Raw genomic sequence first — 11417 nt, 5'->3', positions numbered from 1 at the left:
TTACAGAATCAAGTCGTGCAATGTATAGTATGTAAGCAATCTAGCCTCGGGAGCACTCCGGTCTCTTGACACGGTCTGCAATTCCCCTGGCAAAATGCTTACAGAATCAAGTCGTGCAATGTATAGTATGTAGCAATCTAGCCTCGGGAGCACTCTTGACACAGTCTGCAATTCCCCTAGTAGAATGCTTATAGAATCAAGTCATGCAATATATAGTATGTAAGCAATCTAGTCTCGGGAGCACTCCGGTCTCTTGACATGGTCTGCAATTCCCCTGGCAGAATGCTTATAGAATCAAGTTCTGCAATGTATAGTATGTAAGCAATCTAGCCTCGGGAGCACTCCGGTCTCTTGACACGGTCTGCAATTCCCCTGGCAAAATGCTTACAGAATCAAGTCGTGCAATGTATAGTATGTAAGCAATCTAGACTCAGGAGCACTCCGGTCTCTTGACACGGTCTGCAATTCCCCTGGCAGAATGCTTACAGAATCAAGTCGTGCAATGTATAGTATGTAAGCAATCTAGCCTCGGGAGCACTCCGGTCTCTTGACACGGTCTGCAATTCCCCTAGCAAAATGCTTACAGAATCAAGTCGTGCAATGTATAGTATGTAGCAATCTAGCCTCGGGAGCACTCCCCGGTCTCTTGACATGGTCTGCAATTCCCCTAGTAGAATGCTTATAGAATCAAGTCATGCAATATATAGTATGTAAGCAATCTAGTCTCGGGAGCACTCCGGTCTCTTGACACGGTCTGCAATTCCCCTGGCAGAATGCTTAGAGAATCAAGTCGTGCAATGTAAAGTATGTAAGCAATGTAGCCTTGGGACTACTCCGGTCTCTTGACACGGTCTGCAGTTCCCTTGGAAGAATGCTTAGAAAATCAAGTCAATAATTGGAAATTATGCATCTACATGCTCACAAGAATCAAACCGTTTAGTTGTGTGTGAGAGAGAGAGGAAGGGATAGAGAGAGAGAGAGAGGGAGAGAGAGAGAGAGAGAGAGAGAGAGAGAGATAGAGAGAGAGAGAGAGAGAGAGAGAGAGGATAATCTTACAAAAGCAACTAATTTTGTTTTATGTGCAGAAGGTAACATGGACAAGATGAAGAGTCATAAAAAACGCGTGTTATATGAATATAGATTCAAGGAAGGAATGCGAAAAATATTCTCGAAGTGTCTTTGCATGAGCTTGTTATCAAAAACGCAGGAAGATTTGGAAAAGTATTTTGACTTAGGGGAAAGAGGGATGGATAAGCTTTGTGTGGATCTTTCCTTTGATGTCATTACCATGATGAAGAATGAAGATCCACAATGGAATATGCAATATGAATTTCAAGATAATTTTTGTGTGAGTATTCGCATAGAACTAGGGAGAGTTAAAAGTGTTTATGAAAAGCGGACAAGCACATTCAATCTCAGAGATACAAATAATAAAGAAGAGTTGATTGATTGGTTTTTCTTAAAGTGGAAGGCAGTTATGAGTTCAAAGAGGGAAGCATTCAATGCCAGTTCTTCAAAAGAATGTGTCAATCCCACAGGATTGAAAATGCCATCTTTGTTTTTTCTTGAGAAGCAACAGATTCATGTACAAGAGAAAGATTATGTGCTGGGTGAAGGCTCATATGGAAGAGTGGTGAAAGATAACATCATTGGTGTAGACTGCTTTGATCCAAAAGAGACCTTTGCCATTAAGAAACTTAAGGTATCTCAAAAGCCAAGTGAAAGGGAAGAGAGAAGGTCCATGCGAGAGTTAATGGCAAATATGGAAATAATGCAAGCCCAATTACCTCATAGAGGACTTGTTCGCATGATTGCTCGTGTGATAAATCCTTCAAGATTGGTATACCAGTATTGGAATGGGGAGACATTGGACAAATGGTCAAGGTTAAATGCTATGAGCTCAGTCTATGTGGGAGAGGAGCTAGACCATTTATCTCGTGTCCGTACTCATGCCGTAAATCTAGCTGGTACTTTGATGGGGACGTTAAAATACATGCATGGAAAAGACCTTTTGCATAATGACTTGCATCCTTCGAACATTATGCTTCTTTGATAGTGAGTCTGATAAGGTCTTCATAGGAATTATCGATTGGGGATTAAGCAAGAGTGATAAATATGTCAATGATGGCAAGGATCGATGTGACCCTCAATTCAAAGAGCGATGCATGCGAAGAAAGTGGTTGGCTCCTGAATTGTATACTTTTCCATATGCAAAGTTTTCCAAGGAAACTGATATTTATGCTGCAACCTTTTCATTGGAAAAGTTGTATCAGCTAGCTGACAAGTACTTTGTTCACATCCAAGATACAACTAAGTTAGATCACTTAAAGCGTTGGTGGAAGAGAATAGAGGAAATGAGAAATCCTATTCCTAAAGCTAGACCTACTGCAACAGATGTTACTCATACATTTGAAGTTATATTCAAAGTCACATGTGAAAGTGCATTACGACATGATGCATTGTAACCTTTTGTAGCACTACAGTTTCTAAATAATATTCCAAAGATTGATGGTTTTCTTTCTAGTACATGATCTATTTATGTATATAAAAAACATTTCAACTTTTTTAATTTATTCTTTCAAATGACTCGTTAATAATGTTTATGTAATATTTGTGTTGATACAAGCAAGAATTAGAAGGTTTATAGTTATTTGTTTTGATATAGCGTTTGTGAAATACTTTATTTTTCTCTCCTCTTAAGCTAGAATATTGATCTTCAATAAATATCATTAGTGATTTAGACTATGGCATACCATTTAGAATTTAAAAGTTATGAGTTTATTTATATTTTTCTCTTATTTTGATTAGGTATACTATTGATCATATCATGGCTTCAAAGACTCACATAAAGGTGTTTGACTATGGATCATCTGAGAAGAAGCTTTTGGGATATGTTAGAGTGCTTGGTGACTCTACCTATAGCATGATACATAAGGAGATTATGCAAGATGGAATCATTAATGTTCCTTTTCACTTTGTTATCAAAGATGACAATGATGATGAAGGTTGCATACTAAATACAATACAAGAAGAACGTTGGAATGTTGAAGAGGATAGGTGTGTTGGTATAAAGAGGTCTCTAAGTACGATTGTCGATGAGATCACACCATCAAAACGTGCTTGCAGAACATCAGATAATATTCTTAAAGAAGTTGATATTGTAAATGTTGATGAAAGAGGTGAGCATGTTTCTTGTAGTCATGGTTTAAACATGCACAAAAGTAAACTTTTAGCAACATCTATTCTTGAAGATTGGGATACTCATTGTGAAAAAGTTCGCAAAAAATTGAGGCAACGTAAGACACCTAGAGATGATAGATTTGAGCTCCTCACAAAGGATCTTAATGGAAAGCCTAAAGTTCGAATTTGGTGTGTTGAATGTGGAATGCCATATGGATCAGGGTCCATTGAAGGCAAACAATCAGCTTACACTTGCTTGTCTAATTTTCTAAGAACCCATATTCTAGAAAGCCAGAAACATCAAAAAAGATATGCTGCCAATCGAGGATTTATCATTGAAGAAGCATGTCTTCGAAAAGATAGCATGAAGGACGCTCAGGACGATGTTGATGATGCAACAATAATTCTTGATGCTATTGAGGAAATGCACACTTTCAATAATTCTCATGAAGGTAATCTCCACTAGAAGCATGTAGAGATGACAAAAATCTTTCTTTTGTTAAAATTTTCATAAATAGGGTCAAAAAAATATTCTTCTGAAATTTTTCATTATCGAGTATGTTGCAGGAGCAAAGTTTGAGATAGTTGAAGCAACTTTGAATGACTACAAGGATAAAAATGCTGTAAGAGTGGCATGTGGATATGATGGAAAATGGTTGTTTTTGTGCCCTCGAGGTTCAGATCTACAAACCATTTTATCAGAACATATCAAAGGAAAAGCTCACATCACTTCTTCCAGCAAGAAATCAATGGAGCCATGTCCAGTATTATCAAGGGTTATTGGCCGGCCTAGGAAGCATTTTGACAAAGATCCACGACAAACATCATTGGGAAGGTTCCTTGTACAAACAAAGGAGTTTAAAGTGTTGCAACCAAAATGTGGTGAGACAGAATCTCTTTCTGATTCCTTGACTGAGTCATTCTTATCTTCATCATCAAATATAAATTTGTTATGTTGGGGATTATGGCAAGCTAATGTTCATGTCAATGGTTGTGAAATCAATATTAAGTCATTTTTTATGGATCAAAAGATGGGGCATGAATGGTTTTGTGAACCATATACAAAGGCCACTTTACATGATGGGAATATGGAATACAAGATAGATGGATGCTTCAGGCACATAAATTGTCTTCGTATTTCAATCATTGGAGTTCCATTTCAAGGTTTCTCATGTGAACACTGTAAGAAAATTTCAGGTTGTTTTGATTTTTGTATGAGATTATATAGGGAGAATCTTGCCGTTCAGAAGAGAGGAACCAGGAAAAGAGGCAAAGGAAGGCGGGTAGACTACCTGACAATTGAAGAGCTAAAAAATGCCACTTTTGAGTGTAGGAAAAGTTTGAATGAAGAAAAAAGAAGGCTGTGGTGGGCAACATCAAAAATTGTAATGCTGTCAGTCAGAGTCAAAACTTTGAAAGAATCAAGTTTTGAATGTATAAATAGGAAAGATGTTCGACGCTTTTGTAACAACATAATTGAAGCTCATAGACAAGGAAAGTTTGGTGGAAAATCAGCCTTGTGGGAGTTTTTTCAAGAAGTGGCACAGAACATGTTACGGTCAAAGCAAGGACACAGGTTTAGTGACTCTACAAAAACCATATATGAAGTTATTAAGCTATGGGGTGGTCCAAGACTACATGAGTTCTTGAGTATAAACCTTGGAGGTCCATCTTTGTCTACCACCAGAAGGCAAGGAAGAAAAGAAATTGAATTTATTTGTGGTGAGCACGAATACATATTCGATGCTGTTGGGAAGATCTATATGGATGCAAAAAAAAGATATGGAGTCATTTCTATAGTTCCAGTTATCATAGTGGAAGATGAGACAACCATTAAGCGTCGAATAAGGTAATTTTAGCTCTCTATGCATTCTACTTTTATCTATATCATCAAGATATTTATAATTGCTATGTTTGGAAATCTCTCAAAAAGATGAGGAAGCTATTAAACTCTATAATCGTGTTGTGTAGATGGAATGCAAAAGATGACACTCTTATTGGGTTTTGTGGAAAGAAAGGAGAATATCATCAATGCTCATCAAATGACTCCATTGTTGTTGGTGAAGGCTCACAAGGATAATCGAATATTATAGATGCCTTTCAAAATCATATCATAGGTCATTATGCTAGAATTTTGATTGTTAATCCTCTTCATGATCTTCTTCCACGGTTGGCTTTGATTGTGCATTGCACATGCAATCGTTTTGATAGTGATTTTGTAAGGAACCAATGGAATCTTTTGGAGACCATGTGGAATGCAAACCTGAAAGATAAAGTTGGACCCATAATTGGACATGCTTCAGATGGAGATAGTAGAAGACGAAAGTTGATGCTTGAAGACTATTTGGAGAAAAGCAAACAACCTTTTGCTATCAATTGGTGTGGATGGAATATGAGAGCAAAAATTGTAGGAGGAAATGTGTATGGCCTTCATGATCAAGACTTTGTACACTGTGGAAAGAAACTTACAAGCCCACTTGATAGTCCTACTCGACAACTAGCAATTGGATGGAGATATTCAAAGGAATGATCGACAAAATTGGGGAGCAACTCAAAGGATTGCAAGTAGACAAGTACAGAAATGATTGAGAAAACTTCAAAAAAAAGAAAGAAGTATGAAGGGGACTAAGGCCTATTTGATGATTGTTGCTGATTATATTGATATTTTCTTGTCACCATATTTGATCTTGAAGGAGCGTGTGGTGCTTGCAGCCAAGGTAGTCTTCTTTTTCAAGGCAACTATGGATTCATCACCATCCAACCTACACCTTGAAGAAAAATTTCATCAGTAAGGAGGCTTATACGGACTGCATACTTTCTTGTCATTTTGTTGTATTGCTCATAAAGATGTTTCGAGATTTTTATCCTAATCTGAAGTGTCCACTACATCTTATGGGTTCTGATGCTAAAATCTATTTTAGTAAAGTTGGAGGCATGATTGGGTAAGAAAGAGCATTTGATCTTGGAGATCTTCTACATAGCATTGGTAGCTTGAATAAAATTGCCATGCATGAGTGTGCTCAAAATGGTCTAACTTTCTCTAGGGCTCATAAAAAGCAAGAGCATATATGGAAACATTTGAATAAACAAGAAGGGATGATTGAAGAAAATCTAGGTGACTATGAGAGTGTTTCTTCTCATGAAAAGATGATTGATGCATTGAAGGAGGGCTTACAACAAGCTCACATACTATGTGAGTCTTTGGACTTGAAACCTAGCAAGGCTGAAGACTTGAAATGGTGGTTTCAACCTTGGCTGGATGCAGGGTCTACATGGTGTAAGCTAGATGCTGAAATGGGAGAAGCTGATGAGAATGATGACTTTGTGGAGCCATGTGGTGAAGAAGAATCTATGGACGAGAATAGCAATGAAAGTGAAGAGGTTATTGCACTTAGTGAGATTAGACATGAAATTGATGACATTTTGAAGGAAACAAGAAACATGCCCCCTAAGAAAAACATTAGCCCCATTGTAGAGGTGGACGGAAAGTTTATTTTCAAGTCAACATTGGTGAGCCAACTCAATGGATGTCCAACCTTGTCAAAAGATAGACTCACAAGGGTAAAGCAAGGTGTTTACTTCAACCATGAAGCAAAAGCACAATCATCAAATGAAAATTTATTTGGCATAGGTTGTGATTGTGCTGTATACTTTCATGATGACACAAAAGGACAAGGAAATCAACACATGAAAAGAAATGGCAAAGCTACAAACACGAGGAAGATGGATGCAACTCATGGTACATGGTACTTAGGAAGAGTTCAAAAGATGAGGAAGAAAGTCGAAGGGAGGTACATGGATTATAAGCATGGCTTTGATTTAGCAGATAGGCCCCAAGGTTTGGAAGTTTAGCTTGGATGGTATCAAAGGGCAAAAGGAGCACAAATGTTTACTTATGATTTGACAGACTTAAACATGGTGGACATTGAAACAATTATTGCATTAGCAAATTTGACATATATTGTAAGAACAGACAAGTACCAGCTAGATGAGAATGACTACAAAGTTTTTAATGACTTTTTGAAAAGTGCTAGGTAAGTTTACTTTGCATTTTTCATGCAAGGTAAAACTTTCCAAAATGTTTTATAATGAGCTACATCATCTAAGATCATCCTTGGCTAATTTTGGTTTCAGATAATGATACGTCACATGTATCGCATAAGGAGTTGGGCTAGTTCTTGAGGCAAAATTCTACATTTTTTTGTAAGTCAAATACCTTAAGATAAACTTGAATACAAACTTTTCTTCAGATATAATTCTATATTTTTTGTAAGTCAAGTAATTTAGATAAACTTGAGTGCAAACGTTTTCTAGCTGTATCTAACATTAATCATGCAAAATTCTTGATTCTTATTGGTGAATAAACAAGGCAATACTGGAAGCCAAGTGGCCTGTTTTAGGGCCCTCCCTTGGCTATAATCTTTACACTATAAACAAGACAACTCCACATCCTCCATGTTATCCAGCTGAGGTCATTCAAGGATCCATCGATGAGGAGGAGAAGTCTGTGTAACAACCTTTAGTCTAGCTATCTCTAGCTGATTTTTTGCCACGTCTAAGTCTAAGGTTTTGATTAAACTCTTGATGACAAGTCTTGGTTGTAACTTGTATCTATTTTTAGATATCAATATGCTTGTACTTTGGATTCAACTCTACCTTTTCATTTGGTACTTTTGATGAAATTTGGCTATAGCTTGCACTACATCAACATAATGCTACTACATGCATCATATTTAATATAAAAACTCCCATTAGATTAACACAAGGTTAAAGTTTAAGCCATCTTCTTATAAGTTTGTGCCATTTTATTCATAGTTCAATTCAAGTAACTTCATGCAAATCTCTAGTAGGTAGTGACAGTTTCGGAGCATGCAAGAGAAACAAAATTGGATAAGGTGGAGTAAATACATGAGAATTTGAGAATTGAAAAGATCAAAAGTTGAAAATACGTTCTATTAGGTGCTAGTATGGATGTAAAGCATGCATCTAGGTGACATACAATTAAAATGGTTTTATTCAATTATACAATAGATTAACACAAGGTTAAATTTTAAGCCATCTTCTTATAAGTTTGTGCCATTTTATTCATTGTTCAATTCAAGTTACTTCATGCAAATCTCTAGTAGGTAGTGACAGTTTGGGAGCATGCAAGGGAAACAAAATTGGATAAGGTCGAGTAAATACATGAGAATTTGAGAATTGAAAAGATCAAAAGTTGAAAATACGTTCTATTAGGTACTAGTATGGATGTAAAGCATGCATCTCAGCGACATACAATTTAAATGGTTTTATTCAATTATACAATACAATTTCTCAGAAGTAGCGTTTGTTTCAACTTACACTGAAATGTACAAGAGGAGGGCAAAAAATATAGGCTTCTTAAATTTTGAATTTATTGAAGGGATATAATTATTGATCCAAAAATTCATAGTAGGGGTATATAAATAGATAAAATGTGGTTACAGAGGGGTTTTTTAAATACCTTTCGAATGCAAGTTGTATAGCTGGCTTCTGTAAGGTGGACCCCCCGAGATTGCCACAAGCCTTGTAATACAAATCAGATTTTATATATTGCAATTCTATCTTCACCGACAGTTCAAAGATTTCACTTGACACAATCAGTGTATATGCAGTTGATTCATACACAGATTTTCACAACACTTTTGAGTACATTTCTTGCACCATGTCTATGACTAGCAACCTCAATCTAGAGGCATCTGCTAAGTTAGACAACTCCAATTATGGTACATGGAAATACCGAATGGAGACCATTCTTGTACTTCAAGACAAATGGGAGTATGTCAATGGGTCTACACCTAGACCATTGGATGTTCCAGCCACCAGTAGCTCTACTCCATCTATTGTCATAGCACCAGCAATGGGATCTATAGCTACACAAACAGTTTTCACACCTATAGCAGATCCTGCCATTGCCTGAGCTCAGGTAGAATGGGATAAGAAAGACAAGTATGCCTATCATCTGATCAAGCAGAATGTGCAAAATGTCATGCTAGGACAGCTCAACACAGTCAAGACATCGAAAGAAGCATGGGATATGTTTGCAGCTCTCTATGAGTCCAAGAACACATCTAGGATTCTCACACTAAGAAACCAGATGAACCAGAGTTTTTGCAATAGTAGTGAAACCGGTCATGCTTATGTACTCCGCATAAAAGACTATAACAATCAACTTGCAACAGCTAGAGAGACTATGAATCTCGTAGAAATGGTTCAAGTAATCCTGAATGGACTAGGAGAGGGATACGAGGATCTAGTCCAAATCAGTATTGCCATCCAATGGCAAATTTTGACACTTAAAGAACTTCAGTTTGTCCTACTTGGTGAAGAACTCAAGACTCAAGGGCTCCAAGCACATAAAGGTCATTCTAATGATCAGGCATTCATAGCTTCACACAGAAGCAGAGGCAAAGGTAGAGGTAGAGGTAGATCATATTAGCTAAAAAGTAGTCATCATCAGCAACAAAATCAAAGTCAGCATCAACATCAGCATCAGCATCATCCTCAGCAGCACTAGAATCAGCAAAGAGGAAATCATTCCAACCAAGGAAGATTTCAAGGATGAGGGAATGCATCCACCAATGTTTCAAACATCCAGTGCAACTACTATCACAAGTTTGGACACTATGAAAGAGATTGCCGCAAGAAGCAGTACGTCCAAGGTAGTCAATCCAGCAGTAATTGAGGGAATTTTTGAGGCAAAGGAAATCATCGTGGTGGACATTCTAGTCACAGTCATTGTGCAAATGAACATGGTAATATGTTTCTTGCAAGCGAGGAAATGCATCAGACTAATACAGTATACGCAAACATTGATTTTCATCCCAAAGAGAATTTTAGCTATCAAGTCAACCAAGTGGAATAGGATCCTTGGTATATCGACAGCAGTGCATTGTCTCACATGACAAATCATCAGGAATGGTTCACAGAAATGAAGCCATTAGAAGGTCAGAAAAATGTTATTTTCCACAAGCTTGCAGGACATTCCCCTTGGGTTTGCATCATAGGCCCATTTGGAGAATACTTACAACTATGTTGCAACCATTTGTTCATGTTCCTCCACTGTTTGTACAGGACAGATTACTGCACTGGAATCTGACTTCCTTATCTCCTGCTATCTGTTCACTTTCAATACACCGAATCTAGTCCAAGGGACAGGTGTTATCCCTATGAACAATTTCACTGGTATGAAAGGATTGGTGAAAGATGTGCTCTATGTTCCGAATCTCAACAAGAACCTCTTGTCAGTAGGTCAAATGATGGAACACAATTATCAAGCCATCTTCGACGATGATGAATGGACTATCAGAGATAAATCCCAAAGATGTCAACTACTAGTAGCAAAAGGTATCAAGGAAGGACGCTTATATAGAATGCTAGCTATAGTACTAGATAAGCATGCCATGTTAGCTCAACAGATGCCACTATTTGCAAAATGGAACAAGAGATATGGTCATATCAATTTCAAGTACTTGTTAGATCTCAGGAATCAGGATATGGCAATTGGGATTTCGAAGCTACAGTTTCTTGGAAACGTTTGCAAAGCATGCTGCTTCGGCAAATAAAAGCAAACCAAATTTGGTAGAAGTACCTCTCATGCATGAGGTATTCTTGATTTAATTCATACAGATGTATGGGGTTATGCCCAGACCCGTAGCATCAATGGTTCACTTTACTACTTGACTTTCATCGATGACTATAGCAGATATTGTTGGGTCTACTTTTGAAAAGAGAAATCTGAAGTGTTCTCCAGATTTCAAGAATTCAAAGCCATGGTAGAAAACTAGACAGGCAAAAAGATCAAAGTCATGAGATCAGATAGAGGAGGTGAATATATGTCTTCAGCATTCATGAACTTTTGCAGAAATCATGGCATTCGAAGACAATTCACATGTGCAGAAACTCCTCAGTAGAATGCAAGAGCTGAAAGGAAAAATGGGACTTTAGCAGACAGTGCTAGAGCAATGCTTAGTGAAAAGCATCTTCCGAATCAGTATTGGGTAGAAGCAATAGCCATTGTAAACTATTTTCTTAATCAGCTTCCTACCAAACCAATACAAGGTATGACTCCTTATGAAGCATTCACTGGACACAAGCCACACATTGGGCATCTCCGCATATTTGGTTGCATAGCATATGCCCACATACATGATGATCAACATAGGAAATTGGATGCGAAGTCATGCAAATGCATCATGGTTGGCTATAGTGAAGAAAGA

This window comes from Dipteris shenzhenensis, chromosome 12, assembly GCF_047967505.1.
Source record: "Dipteris shenzhenensis isolate YYH24624 ecotype China chromosome 12, Dip_SZ_1.0, whole genome shotgun sequence".
NCBI classification, from domain to species: domain Eukaryota; kingdom Viridiplantae; phylum Streptophyta; class Polypodiopsida; order Gleicheniales; family Dipteridaceae; genus Dipteris; species Dipteris shenzhenensis.
This window is presented reverse-complemented; position numbering follows the sequence as displayed.